A 9,178-nucleotide genomic window follows, 5' to 3' on the forward strand; every position below is an offset into this window, starting at 1 on the left:
GGCAGAACCATTTTGTTGATGAGCATGAGGGCATGAGACATGATGAGAAATACCAATTTGCTGGAAAAAGGAATTTAACTTCTCATATTCGCTACCCCAATCAGATTAGACGACAATAATTTTACGATCAAATTTGCGTTCAACAAGTGTTTGAAAATTATGAAAAACTTGAAATACATCGGACCGTTTCTTGAGAAGATAGATCCACGTGTATTTGCTATAATCATCAAGGAAACTAACATAATAAGTATGACGACAAACAGAAGTAGGGGCAGGACCCCACACATCAGAAAAGATAAGTTGCAATGGCTGAGTAGAAATACTAGTGGAAATAGGATATGGAAACTGATGAGACTTAGCTCTCTGACATGAATCACAAATAGTATCACTACTATGCTCACCAACAAACGGGAGCTTTTTATTTCTAAGAACTTGTTGAACTACAATAAATGAAGGATGTCCTAAACGTGCATGCCACCGCTCCGATGAAAGTTTAATGATTCCATATGCTTGTTTATTTGAGCTTCTAAACCGGGGAATCAACGGATATAGTCCTTGTATGCATCTACCTCGATGAAGAATTTTCCTCGTGACCTGATCCGGATTCAAAAAGAAATTGGGATGAAATTCTAAAAATACTTTGTTATCAAGGGCAATGCGATGAACAGAGAGTAAATTCTTCGAGGCGCGAGGTATATGCAAAAAATTTCTAACATGTATATCTTTGTGTGGGGTTTTGATAATAGAATGACCAGTATGACTTATCCGCATACCTGTCCCGTTGGCGGTGTGGACTTGATCATGGTCGTGGTATTTCTCATGCATAGTCACTTTTTCTAGCTCGCTAGTGATGTGATCTGTAGCACCTTGTCAACATACCAATTTGTATCGACTCCATAAGAGCCATCTGCAGCTGCAGCAACTCGTTTTCTTTGATAATTGTTGTCCTCGGCATAGCACCAGTTGCAATCCTTGGCAATACGATTAGTTTTCTTGCATATTTGGCAGGGCCCAAACTAATCAAATTCATGCCCACGCGATGTATTGTTGTTACCAGATTGTCCTCCTTGGCGGCCCCTATTTTTGGAGTAGAAGGGACGACCATTGCCGGAGCGGTTGTTACCACCGCCACCATTGTAGCCACCATAGCCAGAGCTGCCTCCTTGCTGGTTGTTGTAGCCACCACCTCCTCCTTGCTGGTAGCCACCACCGTCGCCACCGTGCTGATTGTAGTTGTTGCCACCGCCGCGTTGTCCACCATAGTTGTTGCGCGGTTGGCCACGGTTGCCCTTGGGACCATGACCACCATGTGAAGCAGCATTAGCTGAGGACTTGAAATTGCCGGCGGCGCCCTGGAACAGCTCCACCCTTTGATCGAAGTTGGACATGAGGGCGAAGAGGGTGTCGAGGGAGATGGGCTCAGTGCGGACGTCAAGGGCGGAAATCAACGGCTGGTACTCCATATCCAGCCCGGAGAGGATGTGAGACATCAGCTCCTCGTCACCGAGAGGACTGCCAGCAGTCGCTAGCTCATCAGCCAGCGACCTCATATGGGCAAAGTAAGTTGCCATGTTCTGGTTCCCCTTCTGCGCATTGGTGAGGGTGACCCGAAGATGATTTATCTTGCTGCGTGATGTAGACGAGAACATGTTGGCGAGGTAGGTCCAGAGGTCGTGTGTCATGGGGATCGACACCACTTGGATTAGTACCTCCTTTTTCAGATTATTGAGAAGATACCCAAGCATGAGCTGGTCTTAGCGAACCCAGATCGCGTGCTCGGGGTTTGGGTGGTGATGTCCTTGCCGTCCTTGTCCTTGGAGGCGAGAACCTTGGGCGGCTCAGCATCTAATCCATCGAGGAGACCATAGAGGCCGGCGCTGTGAACCTGAGGAAGGATCTGTGCGCGCTAGAGGATATAATTCTGTCGGGTAAGTTTTTCTGTAACCTGCGTGGAAAGCACAGCGGTGGAGGAAGAAGATGACATGGCTGGGTGGAGGTTTTGGTGTCTCGGGGTGTTTGCTAGATGCGATGGAAGAGCCTAGCTCTGATTACCATGAAAGTTTGGATCGAACGTCTTGCCTAACGAGGCTGACGGCGTCATGTTAAATAGATGGGAAGATCCCACGATACAGAGTCGGTTCAGCATTACAAGATCTGGACGAACAAGGAAACTAGAGAGAGTCCGAACCAACTACTAAAACGTAGCTAGAGTCCTGATACAAGACGTAAATTAACACAAGCGAGGTCTAAGCTTGGGGGAGTTGATACGTCCATTTTGCATCATACTTTTACATCGATATTTATTGCGTTATGGGTTGTTATTACACATTATGTCACAATACTTATGCCTATTCTCTATTATTTTACAAGGTTTACATGAAGAGGGAGAATGCCGACAACTGGAATTCCGGGCTGAAAAGGAGCAAATATTATAGACCTATTCTGCACAACTCCAAAAGTCCTGAAACTCCACGAAAGTCAGTTTTGGAAAATATATAAAAAATATTGGGCCAAGAAAGCACCAGAGGGGGCCACCCACCATCCGCGAGGGTGGGGGCGCGCCCTACCCCCCCTGGGCGTGCCCCCTATCTCGTGGGCCCCCTGGCAGACCTCCGGTGCCCATTTTTTGCTATATGAAGTCTTTCGCCCTGGAAAAAATTAGAAGCAAGCTTTCGGGACAAAGCGCCGCCGCCACGACGCGGAACCTATCTAGGGCTCCGGCGGAGCTGTTCTGCCGGGGAAGCATCCCTCCGGGAGGGGGAAATCATCACCATCATCATCACCATCGATCCTCTCATCGGGAGGGGGTCAATCTCCGTCAACATCTTCATCATCACCATCTCCTCTCAAACCCTAGTTCATCTCTTGTATCCAATATTTGTTCCAAAACCTCAGATTGGTACCTGTGGGTTGCTAGTAGTGTTGATTACTCCTTTTAGTTGATGCTAGTTGGTTTATTTGGTGGAAGATCATATGTTCAGATCCTTTAAGCATATTAATACCCCTCTGATTATGAACATGAATATGATTTGTGAGTAGTTACGTTTGTTCTTCAGGACATGGGAGAAATCTTGTTATAAGTAGTCATGTGAATTTGGTATTTGTTCGATATTTTGATGAGATGTATGTTGTCCTTCCTCTAGTGGTGTCATGTGAACATAGAATACATGACACTTCACCATTATTTGGGCCTAGGGGAAGGCATTGGGAAGTAATAAGTAGATGATGGGTTGCTAGAGTGACAGAAGCTTAAACCCTAGTTTATGCGTTGCTTCGTAAGGGGCTGATTTGGATCCATATGTTTCATGTTGTGGTTAGGTTTACCTTAATACTTCTTTTGTAGTTGCGGATGCTTGCAAGAGGGGTTAATCATAAGTGGGATGCTTGTCCAAGTAAGGGCAGTACCCAAGCACCGACCCACCCACATATCAAATTATCAAAGTAACGAACGCGAATCATATGAGCGTGATGAAAACTAGCTTGACGATAATTCCCAAGTGTCCCCGGGAGCGTTTTCCTTTATATAAGAGTTTGTCCAGGCTTGTCCTTTGCTACAAAAAGGATTGGGCCACCTTGCTGCACCTTGTTTACTTTTATTACTTGTCACCCATTACGAATTACCTTATCACAAAACTATCTGTTACCGATAATTTCAGTGCTTGCTGAGAATACCTTACTGAAAACTCATTTCCTTCTGCTCCTCGTTGGGTTCGACACTCTTACTTATCGAAAGGACTACGATAGATCCCTTATACTTGTGGGTCATCAGGCCTTGATCTGCCTTTGGGCTTTAAACCCTCTGCTTCCTGAACCACTATGTTCTACCTCTTCATGGGCTTTACATTGATGAACCGCCATTGGGGTGACCCGGCCCCTCCTGGGCGGGTCATACCTAATAGTCATATCCCCAACACTAGGCCCCAGGTTGATTTGAACTTGTTCATGTCAATCTTCAACACTTAGAAAAAAAATCCTTCTTTGTTTGTCCTTGCGAGATATTGTAACCCACCATGACGTCATCTCCTGGAATTACGGAACCCCGCCATGACGTCATCTGTCATTAATTTTGCATGATACCCGGCATATCTTAACAAATCCTTATCTTTAATAACCATCTCGAAAATCGAGGCATCCAAGCGGCTAGATAATCATTCTTTGGCCTCCTCATTTTTTGTGCCCTCCAGTTACCCCTTCCCTTATAAATAGGGTTAGGCAGCCTTTTCATTTCCTCCCTTTTCCTTCTCGTCTTCATCCTCTCTCTTCACGACGCGTTTGCATGCCTGAGCACCACCGCCGTCGAGCTCATCGGCTTCCTCGATCCAGGCCGCTGTGTCAATGTGAACGAGACCAGAGAAACTGCGGCACCTCTCCATTACTCAATGGATCCAGTAAGTACCTCTCCTTTCTCCGTTGTAGATCTCCATCAGGGTTTTCTGAAGTTCTTCAGAGTTCATCATCGTTCTTCATCATACCTCGGCTTGATCCTTTCTTCAATCCAAAAATGACCCTTGGAGTATGCGGAAACTGTTTCTGCACCTTCTCTTAATCACTGAATATACTTCTTAGATGCAGAAATCTTGTCAACATGCTAGTTCTTCCAGTGTTGCGGTATTTAGGCTTTGATTTATTTTCTTTTTTCAAACAGCATTAGATCGAATTTAGCTGATCCAGTCTGTAAAACATGTTATCCAACACTTAGTAGATTTCACTCTTGATAGATCTTAAACACCATTATAGTCATGGCGGCTTACATCACCAGTTACACCTAGTCATATGTCATTAGGCCCCATTTAAGCCGCCAATCTGAATATATACTGCAACGTTTACCTCCGGCTTAACAAACCAACTTAAACTGGCATATTTTCTTTCCTTTAGGCTTCTTCCTTCACAATGCCGTAGACAGTCACTTCATGTAATTTGGTTAAGTCCATTGTTACCAAAGACACTCTCAAAGATTTTGTCAAAATTGGCTATTTACTAGCAAAAAATGTCATGCATTGGCGTGCCCCCAATCCAGGCGAAGAAAGACCTCGGCCAAAGGATGGTGAGGTCATTGTTTTTACTAATCACATGAATCGAGGCCTCTCACCGCCCGGTTCTAAATTTTTCCGAGATGTTCTGCACTTCTTTCAACTCCATACTCAAGACATCGGACCCAATTCCGTATCAAACATCTGCAATTTTCAAGTTTTCTGTGAAGTGTACCTCCTGGAAGAACCCAGCGTTGAACTCTTTAGAGAATACTTTTATCTGAACCGGCAGAACGAGTTTACTAACGGACCCAGCTTAGAACTTGGCAGGGTCTCAATTCAACGAAGAAGAGATGTTGTCTTCCCCTACGCTTGCTTGCCGAGTCACCCCAAAGATTGGAACCAAACATGGTTCTATTGTAAAGATACTTCTCCGGCTGATGAAAATCCACTGCCGGGTTATCACGTTCAGCGGCTTGACCCAAAGCATCATCTTACCGAAAAGCTTACCTCTGCTAAACGTGCAAACCTTGCTCCCACTATTGCAAACGTCAAGGCCCTGCTGGGAAATGGGTTAACGGGTATTGATTTGGTTCGGTGTTGGGTTTCTTGGCGAATCATACCCTTGAGCCGCCGATCCGGCTTAATGTGCACTTACACAGGTGGTGCAAAAGATCCACTGCGCCACAACTCCGTGTGCCTCACTGATGATGCAATCAATGAAATGGTAAAAACCCTTCTGAACGAGAGCCTGGGAAGCTGCAGCAAAGTGGGGCTAAATCCTTTTTGCAAACTTAACCCGCCACCAGATGTGAGTCTCTAAATCACTTACTTCACCTTATCATCCAAATGTTCTATTAACTCAACTTTGACGATTTTCACAGGCTGAATCCGATTTCTGGAATAAGGAGTATGACCATGAAGCTGCCAAGAAAGCCAGGGCCAAAACGAAAGCCGTCAATAAAGCCGCCAAGAAGAAGAAGAAGAAATTAACTGCTTCCGAGATGTTTGAACCGGACGACAGTTCTGAGTCAGAGATAGCCCTTGATTCCCTTGGCTCCTTTTTCAATTATCTTATTGACACTGATTATCATCAGGATGACACGGGGGCCAGTCAAGCGGTCGAAGAAGAGGTAACTATTATTTCCTCCGACTCAGAGCCTTTGCCAAGACAGAAAATTCGACGGGTAACCCGCAAAGTAAGCTTTTCACACCCCTTAGCTTATTTGGATCCTCACTTTCTTTTGAAGCAGCAAAAGCACGAGAACCGGCGACAAACTCGGAACAACAGATGTGAAGAGCTATCCTCCGGCTTACCAAATACTCCAGCTCCGGGAAACGTCGAAACGAGGTCCTTCCAAATTTAAACTCTTTTTATCCACTGGCGGGTCTCATTCGTCAGCCACTTAATTCTTTCGATTCAAACTATCAGGAGGCTTCTCGTTCTTCTTCCGGTGACTCATCTCAGACCCAACTGCCTTCTTTCAAAATTGCCCCTGGGTAACAACAATTATTTTTTACTCTTTTACCTCCTTATGCTCTTATACTTGTACTGACCTCTCATAACTCCTACAGAGGAAAAGCCAAGCCTAGCAAGAAGCCAAAGGTGACCAAGCCGGCTGAAGACCCCAAAGTCCAAGAACCGGAACAACAAATTCCAGTCTCTGACACCTTCGTGCCACAACCCGAGGAGCCTGTCCATGATGTTCTGCCAGAAATTCCTGAGCTCTCCAGCGACCATACAAACCTCAATCCTTTGAACACTGAATCATCAAGCCCAATTAAACCATCAGGAACACACGCCGACGATGTTGTGATCACTAGAACCGGCTTCAAAGAACCGAGTCAACCTACTGTCTTGGCCAAGCACTCCGCCAAAGAGGAGTTCATTGAAAGGCGGAAAGTGAGATTTGATATCGCCAATTACTCTCAATTAAGTATCAGTGAAGTACTCTCTGGTTATCTCAACCAAGTGCATTCCAGCCGCGATCTTGAAATTGACATGGTGAAGCAGATGCATCAGAAATATGAGGTATGAACTCTAGCTTGATACATTATGCATATCCTGTTAGACCCCAAGTCTACTCTGTATGATAAGATTGAATATGCTGTAGACTTAGAATAGCCATTAATATAAAAAGCATCTTTGGTAGAATCCTTCAAAGGCCGGCTTTCACCTTCAAAGTTAAACCGGGTCTTTAACAATTAACATTGCGTCCGTAGCCCCCAAGGGCCAGTTTAATCAGCATGAATGGACCGATACTGTTCACCATCGTTTACAAATGAAAGCTTACTTGTTGGCCCCCATGAACCGGTTGTGGTTGTTTGCAGCACAACCGGGTCACCATAAAGCAGTAAGAAATCAACTTTGCTTCCGTATCCCCCAGGTGGCGGCTTAATCCATCATGAATAAGCTGAGACTAATCATTTTGTTTGAAATCAACCATCCAAGTTGTACCCTTTGTAAAACGCATCACATCATTTGTCCAGGTCAGCCAATGGTTCTACCTTAGCAGAAGAGCAACATACATTAGCCCCCAAGTGCCAAGTGTAATATTTATATTGTGCTTGGGACTTTAAAAATTGTTCTTAAGAGCAAATATACATTAGCCCCCAAGTGCCAAGTACTCTTGCTTGCAAAGTGCTTGGGACTTATTCATATAAGCCGTTGTATAAAGAATTTTTTGGTACACATTAGCCCCCAAGTGCCAAGTGTTGTTGTTTGCAAAAGGCTTGGGACTTTTATTACTGTAACCCGAATATGAAATATAATTGTAAATCTTTGAATTTATAGGATGCCACTACTCAACTTTAATCGCAATTGGCTGACACAAAAACCTGGCTGGAGCATCAAGAATCTGAGACCCGGAAGGCCGACTCTAAATTTCAATATAGTTTGGCTGAAACAGAAAAACTGAAGACCAGCTTTGATACTGAAAGAACCGCCTAGGCTAAGGAGAGAACTGCTCTGATACAGCGGGCTGAAAAGGCGGAATCTACTCTTCAAGAGGTGACCACTGAGCTTACCGGTTTAAAACACCGTATATCCCAGATGGTGTCTGCTATGTTTGTTGAGCAGCTTGGCCAACGTCAAAATTGAGTTTTATCTTGAATGTTACAAACCATCTCTGATTAATCCATAATTATTATACAGGTCCCAGGAATAACAATCTTAGTCAAGAAATGCTTGTGAAGCTCAAGGCCGTATATACGCTTGTTGAACAGCTATATACCGGAACTCAGCGCACGCTGGCCACAATTTCTCTAACTAATCAGGCTCCCACTCTGTTGAGTGACGTCTTGAAGAAACTTTCTGTTCTGCCTGCTAGGATTGAAGAGATAAAGTGGTCATCTGCAAGAGCCGGTGTTGTGATGGCCTTGAGCCGGGCTAAGGCATGGTTACCAGAGCTAGACCTGTCCGAGGTAGCTACTAGATACCCAAGCTTGAAAGAAGATGGCACTCCTTTTGACCAAAAATACTTCGTCACCTGTGTGAAGGAAATACGTCCTCTAGCGACTCTGATTGTTGTTGAGACAAATCTATCAAAATATCAGCCGGCTTATGATACAGAAATCAGAAGATGCCCGCGCCGGCTTATAAAGTGATGGATCTGATTCCCCCAATCCGTAAGCATACTTTCGCCCCTGAAGTTGATCCGTCCGACCTTATAGATGATGAAGCTGAATTCCAAGCCTTGTGTGGCATTTATTAGTCATCACCAAACTTCCAAACGGCGGAGGAGGATTAAGAACTGGAGAAGGATGATCCAGAAGTTTCAAGCCGTCAAGGCCAAGAAGATTAACCCGTTGGGCGGTTCAAATATTTGATCTTCTGAAAAAATACTTGATCTTCTTGGTTCACTGAGTCATGTAATAGGCTAGTGAAACTTTGATCTGTCGTGCCATCGTGCACGTTTTTGTTTTGCACAACTGCTGATCCGCCAGCTGAAAAACTACCACTTTATGCTTATGATAGCGTCGATTTATGTAGATCAGATTTTACAATACCCTGCACACAAATAAATCACAAGTGCCCTAGCGGTTCACCGCGGGGCGGGTCACAGTACCCCATATTAAACCACTGGGGACAAATAGTCCATAACTAGGGCCGGTATAACCACAATCTTTATATGATTGTTAATAAAATATCATACCTGTAGTGCTTGATCACACTGCCGGCTTATCATACCAGTGCAGTAAGGGTGACA

At 44.6% G+C, this 9,178-nt stretch overlaps 1 pseudogene; it reads right to left on the reverse strand.

Annotated features, from left to right (window-relative positions):
• Positions 1–1,372: 1,372 nt before the first annotated feature.
• LOC125511849 lies at positions 1,373–1,511 on the reverse strand (annotated as a pseudogene).
• Positions 1,512–9,178: the final 7,667 nt, after the last annotated feature.

This window comes from Triticum urartu, chromosome 5, assembly GCF_003073215.2.
Source record: "Triticum urartu cultivar G1812 chromosome 5, Tu2.1, whole genome shotgun sequence".
Lineage (NCBI taxonomy): Eukaryota > Viridiplantae > Streptophyta > Magnoliopsida > Poales > Poaceae > Triticum > Triticum urartu.